Below are 7,171 nucleotides of genomic sequence, written 5' to 3'. Positions count from 1 at the left end.
ATGGCCCTTTGCATTAGGATTAAGACATCACCTCACTACAGGCAGATTTTTAAATATAATAATTTAATGTATTTTATATGCTCATAATCCCTACATGACCACAAATCTATCAAAACACATGTGATTAATGCTTTAACGTGATTTATGACAGTGGGGTACAACTTTGAAAATTAAATGTCAAACAGCCTTCCATTTTATTTTGACATATAGCACCTATACGACTCTGTGGAAATGAAAATACAAATGGGATTATTGCTATTGCTTACATTATCATTTTAATAATGTCCCCTATGAACTTCCATAGTAATGAATATTTCATGGTCAGTAAGTAGAATAGGTTACTTGATATGACATACCATTATGCTGGAGCATGAAAAAAGTTTTAAACAATTATGCCTAAAGCATATTTCTTTTCTGTTTGTTTATTTTACTCTCTGTCATATCATTTTCTTACAGTTTTCATACTTTGGCCCAGAACAGGCCTTTCTCACAGCAGACGTTTTGACTTGGTCGTCTGAACTACACAAACAAGACCCAGGTGGTAATAAACTTTCCACTGGAGTATAGTAAGCGTCAGAGGCAGTCAGTCTGACCCAGAACCACAAAGAACGTAAATAAACCTGATGTAATGCCGACTTCTCTCATTACCTACACTTATATCTTTCTCCCGACGCTAAACCGGAGATCAGAGGTCAGACGTTTCATTTGGGAACTTCCAATGACTGACCGTGAATGGAATGCAGCATAACAGTGGGCAAGCAAGAAAGCGTGTAACTGTCAGCGTCAAATGTTGCGTTAGCGGCATGTTGCATCAGATTGCAAGACTCACGGAGAGCTTCGGTAGCCGTGTGGTTACAGCACATGCCACATCACCGCAACGTCCTGGGTTCTATTCTGGCCTTGGGGCCTCTGTTGTATGTCATACCCCTTTCCCTCTGTTTCCAGTCTGCTCTGTCAAATAAAGGTGAAAATGCTAAAAAAAAAAAAAAAAAAAAAGGATGTCCTGAGATGTAAATGTTCAAGCCAGAGAATTCAAGTCCAAACATGCCCCTGCTCACTTTGTGCTTCACCTTGACAGATCCACTTTACCTTATCTCACTCGCTTTGACCTTGCAGTGGCAGGGAAGTCCCTGGCGCCTTGCATTTTGAAAATTATCAGCTTTGGTTGATTGATGCAAGTCAAAAAGGGGTAAATGCATTCCTAAGATAAGAGCCACACACTAGAAAGAAGAATGTCAATATTTAGATATTGAATTAGTCCGCGAGTCAACAGAGAAGTAAGAAAAAGACCAATGCAGATGGAGCATGGGAACTTGAATCTGACACTCAGTCCCTTCTGAGTCCTTGACATACAGCTGGCTGTGTACTTCTTGCCGCTGTTAAACCAATAGGATGCCTACAAATAGTCCTGGCTTTGTGTGGCGACTGTAAACTGAGAAAGTCTTCCACTATTTTCCATCTCCATCCATCCATTCCCTCTGTGTTTCGCAGCGTGGTGGATACTTTTTTTCTCCCTCGCTGTCTTCCATCCACGATGGAAAAAGAGGAGCAGAGCCACACTGTTGAGCTGCTGACTATACTGTTTGGATTTATGCAAATCCACGTCTGAGTGCGTCCAAACTGACTGCTGCAGGAGTTTGGTTTATGTCCCTGTCGTCAGCTATAATGTGATTATCCTCGCTCTGCGGGGGTTGAATGTGTGGAAGTTTGTGTCTTGTCATTAGGACTGTAAATGACAGGGATGCATGGGGAGACAGAGAAAGAGAGGGGTGTGGGAGGGGGAGGTGGGGTGAGGCCTGGTGGTGAGGGTGGGGTTGGGAGGGGGTTAGCTGCAGATTTGAGCCATACCAGGGCTTTACTGCAGGCCACAATAGCATGTGTGGTGATTGTGTTGAAGGCTTGGCGTCCAGGGCCTGAGCCTCCCCCCATGGACTGTTGTGTGTGGGGGCCGCGGCTTTCGCTTTCAGAGCTTTTCTCCTCCTTCTTGTGGCTTGTTAGATGTCTTTGTTCTCGGGGCGAAGGTCAATTTGAAAAGAAATAAGGAAGAAGGAAAACATTACCATGGCACTCTTCATGTATGACATCTTCCTATACCGCCGCCTTTCCATTTTAATTTTTTTTTTCTGTTTTATGTTCTCCTGGCAGCTCTCTGTGTCATGCGCCGATTTGAAAACCGGCAACGCTGAGGAATTTACATCCTCGCTAATTTTAGCAATGGGTTCCTGACCAGAAAACACATCCTCCAATTTCTGTCTATATTGGTCTTCCTGCGTCTTTCCGCCGCTGCTGTTTCTCTCCCCAGCACTCTAGGGCTTTCGCAGATTATTCTGCTCCCTAAGTCTCCTACAAGCCCCTCAATTTTCCTATTTTCACTGCATTCTCAGCTAAAAGATTTTATATGTCCTGATCCAAGATTACACTCCCTGAATGCTGCCAAAGCTCCTCTCCAGGTTTAATCTGTGTAAAAACAAACTAAGCTGCTGGAACTAAATGCTTTAATGAACTTATTTAATGAGACAGTGAGGAGCAAATAATTATTACCAGCATCTTGCATTTTCCCAAACTGTGCTGCTGAGATCTGTTTGATGTCAGCACGAGGCGACATGAGGGGGAGTGGAGAGCAGAAACACAAGCCGCTGTTGACATAAGCCTTGTCTTTCTGCAGACTCTTTGTATATTTTTGAAACGCCGGCCTAATTCACTCCATATTCCTGCTAATGGCGCCGCTGATGTCACTCAACACATAAAAATTCTCACAGATCTGGCTTTATAAGAGCCTATAAACATCTCGGTGCTGTTCCAAAGGTGCTTTTCTGGCTGCTGCAGAAGGTTTTGTCGAGGAAAGAATCATCAGATTGCACCGGCGGAGACAAAACGTCCACATGATCCTGTCTGAGTCTTAGCACACCAAAGCTAAAATCACTCTAAAAGTGTTTGTCTAAAGGGTCCAAAAGTGAGGTGGCAGGGTTGACAGTGTCACAGAATAAAAAACTGTCAGATTTTGGCCTTTCAACTTTTCAAGTTCCTTTGAGGTCTGCACATACAAAAAGCTTGTCTTAACATGTTTCATTAAAATTTTGTTAAAAGGAGACCTGTTATGCTCATTTTCTGGTTCATACTTGTATTTAAGATTTTAACTAGAACATGTTCACATGCTTTAATGGCCAAAAAACACTTTATTTTCCTTCTACTGTCTGTGCTGAAACACCTGTGTTCACCCTAAGCATCCCCTTTAAGCAACTGTCTCTTTATTAAAGCCCCCCTCTCAATAAAAGCCCAGTCTGCTCTGACTGGTCAGCATTTTCAGGTCTTCTGAATCTGGCATCTCTGCAGCGTTATTTCAGTCAGATATTACTGCAATGATGTAGAGTGACACTTTCTACCATGAAATAAAAAACAATTTATGTTAAAACACAACTGGACACATTCCAGCAGATATCATAATCCAAAACTGGGGAGAAATCAACTGTGTATGTAATGTGAACACTTGCAGTATTGTGCCTGAAGCAGAAGACCTTATGAAGCAATCCATCATGAGCTGATGTCAGCTTGTTTAAAAGTAGAAAAAACAATGGTAACAGAGTAGTCAACAATCTTATGCCTGAGGTAGTCCAGGAATTACTTTTACATTTGTTTACCTCATTATCTTAAACAGGAAAAGCCTGATAGGACTCCTTTAACTGTTATTGAGACACGGTAGCCTAATAAGAGCGTCTTGCTGTGAATTCATGGAGAAAAACAATTTCTAAACAGCTTTGACAGAATAAGCACCAAAATATAGTACAGATTTTTTTTTTCCATAATAAAGAGGAGCAAACAAAAGGCTCACCCTAACCCTAACCCTCACAAAACATTGGGGAAGCTATAAGGGACTGTTCGTTACTCATTAGAGGGGAGCTGGTGGTGTGATTCAACTTTAAACAGCTGTTTTTCATGTTATTTTAAATACTCTCAGAACCCCAAAGGTATCGTGTGGGTTTGAAAGTCATGTTATCTTTAAAAATCTCCAAAATCACACCATTATTATTGCCAGAAACTGTGAAATATGGTTATTTATGGTGAAGGGAGGGTCATGCATTTTCCCCCAGTCACTCAGGAGGCATATTTATAGCTTAGGGGAAAGTCATGATATATATGTTAAAAAATATTAACACACACTCCCTCATATCCAGAATTACTGAAGGATTTACATGCATGTTACAAAAACATGTCTGTAGTGTCTGTGACTTGAATCACTGGTTTCTAAAGGGATGTTTTTAAAACCTTGATTTAAATTCACTATCATTGTTGCACTGGAGCCGGAAAGTCCACATCCGATGAAAGGGAAAGAAGCTTGGGTCGACCTGTGGAGAAGATTGAGTGGCGACCACTCTGATAGGCCGAGACATCTGTCATTAAAAAGAAACATATCCCTTAAAGATCAGAGTCAACTACTGGTCAGGAGGGTTGACACATAGTAGTAATTTGGGTTGTCAGACACTCACAATACACACACACACACACACACACACACACACACACACACACACACAGACTGAGCTGAAAACAAATGTAACAAATGTACAGGAAGATACAAATATAGACACACTGGTAAACACAGATAGCAAGGCTGAACAAAGATAGGAAAACATAAACTTATAGCTATTATGTTCAGGTATGTAGGTCTAAAAATAATCTTTGACAACATATATACAACAGTTATACAGTTTCAGCAGTATATACAGATATTTACTGTATACTGTATACACAGGATTACAGTGCAGTGTGTGGCAGTGAAAAGAATGCTGCAATAAATAAGTCACTGTATTTCCCTTGTATCAACTTCTCAGTTGTGTGGATTTGCTGCATTTCTTTGTCTTATGTGATAGTAAACTCAATCTCTGTGGGTTCTGGACTAGAAGATGTGACCTTAGGCATTTGGAAATCGAGATGGACGTTTTTCATGTTTTATAGACCAAATGATAATTTGAGTGGTTGAAAAAAAATAATTCACAGAATAGACCTAATATAAAAATAAAAAAGTCATTAGTTGCAGCCCAAGAGTGAAAGTTTTTGTTTGTTTGTCTGTCTAAAATCTTTTTATTGAGTTTTCTGCGGGCAAGTCAAAGGTAGTAGCCTACAATAAATCCAAGACATGGCAAGGTGTCTGTGGCAGAAAAAAACAAATATCTGAGAAAAAAAAAAAAGAAGAATCCACCATTCCATCTCCTTGTGTTCATAATGATCACAAACAAGAAGAAAGATAATATAAAACTAGTCCATTGGTAGCTTTGTCACCTTCTACCTATGCCAATCCTCAATGCCTATGTGCAGTTTCACATAGATTGACCACATCAGTGAGTAGAAAAACATGGGACAGACAGAATGACTGACTGACAGAATGACACACTGACAGTTTCTGTGATTATGTACAGCATACCATACCATGACTTAGCCATACCAAAAAATAGAAAAAAAACAACAAAATTCGTCCACAGGGGGAGCCACAGCGATCGGTCGCATTTTAGCCATTTTTAAGCATTTTTCTGTTGTTATAGCGCCACCCAGTTGCCAATTAGAGTTAAATTTCTCCAGTCACCTTGAGGCGTCCTGTTCTACATATCTACCAAATTTAGTAAAAATCGATATGGCAGTTAGGCCTAGATAAGAAATTAGCTCTCTAGCGCCCCCATTTTGTTTGATGGGGTCAATAATGGAGGGGTCCCCTCAGATTATGTGTGGTCATATGCCTACAAAGTTGTGTGGTGATTGGTGAAACCCTTGAGATGTTATACACCTTTATGTGATGAGCCACGCCCTCCACAATATTCATTGCCTTATAGAAGCTCAGTTTTAGTAAGTTTTCCAACTTTTGCCAAGAGGGAACTTTAGATACTGGTCCCTAGATTATGTTCACTGAGTTTCATGCAGATCGGTCAAACTTCCTAGGAAGAGATCGATTTTAAGTGTTTTTCAAAAAATTCAAAATGGCGGAAAATCTGTATAACCGCACAATGTATAAATGTATAATGTTCCTCATGAGGAGAGGCATCTCTGTGCACAGTTTCATGTCTCTACGACATACGGGGCATGAGAAATGCCCATTCAAAGTTTGCAATGTCAATCGGTTGCTATAGCGCCCCCCTTTGGCCAATTGATGTAATATTGCTTCATTTTTATCCTCCCATGACCCTCTACCACTGTGCCAAATTTCACATGGATTGACCAAGTCAGTGAGGAGAAAAACGCAGAACAGAGAGACAGACACAGCCACAGACAGATAAAGTTATTTTAAAAAAATAAATAGAAAGAGGCATGAAGTGTAATTTAAGAATCAATAAATAAACATATAGTATCTATGAGACAGCTGAAGGCTGTTTGTGTAAAGTTTGTGTAAAGCAAAATCAGTGATTTTGTTCTTCACATTTTAGAAAACGTGTTGAAAATGTGTAAAAAACTGGAAACTGTGTAGTGCCTATTGTGGAGCTAAGACAGTCCCCTAATCAGTCTTGCAGCCAGTTTTTCCCAGTGGCCCCTTGCGGTACTACGGTGAAAGAAATCCCCCTGCAGCCCATAAATAATTTTTCCCATAGGCCCCCATCATAAAGAAATGTCAGAAAAACTGTTGACAGGACACCTCAAACTGCATACAAGCTCAGTTAGGACTCTTTATTCTATATTTTTGAATCATGTTGGTTTTATATTTGTAAAACTTTCCTCAAGCTGGGAAAAGCCTTTTAAAAATCTGTGACGTTGTCACAATGTGCAGTCTATGAGCTGAGCATGAACTCGATGGTGGGCAAGTGGGAGAAACACTAAGATAAGATAATGTAATTCTTTATTTGTCCCACAATGGGGGAATTTGCAACATTACAGTAGCAGGGAGATAAGGCAAGCAGGAAGCATCAGTAGAAAAACACAAAGCAATCTATAAGTATGCATCAATAAAAAGAAAAACACAGGTCAGGGTTATAAGTAACACAAAACAAAGAGCAATATAATAAGCAAACAGTATAAAGACACAGAGCGATATGCAAAATATAATAAAGAGACAGACTGGACAGCTTCACATTATTGACTCATGGGATACTAAAGACATTGCACATTTTAACAATACTGATATTGCACCTGAGAGATGATTGTGAGCAGTGAAAAACAAAAGCAAGCTATAATAAAATGACAGGCTATTTAC

The sequence above is a fragment of the Epinephelus fuscoguttatus genome, linkage group LG7, assembly GCF_011397635.1.
Source record: "Epinephelus fuscoguttatus linkage group LG7, E.fuscoguttatus.final_Chr_v1".
In the NCBI taxonomy this organism is placed as follows: Eukaryota; Metazoa; Chordata; class Actinopteri; order Perciformes; family Serranidae; genus Epinephelus; species Epinephelus fuscoguttatus.
The sequence above is the reverse complement of the archived record's forward strand: the minus strand, read 5'-3'. Positions refer to the sequence as shown.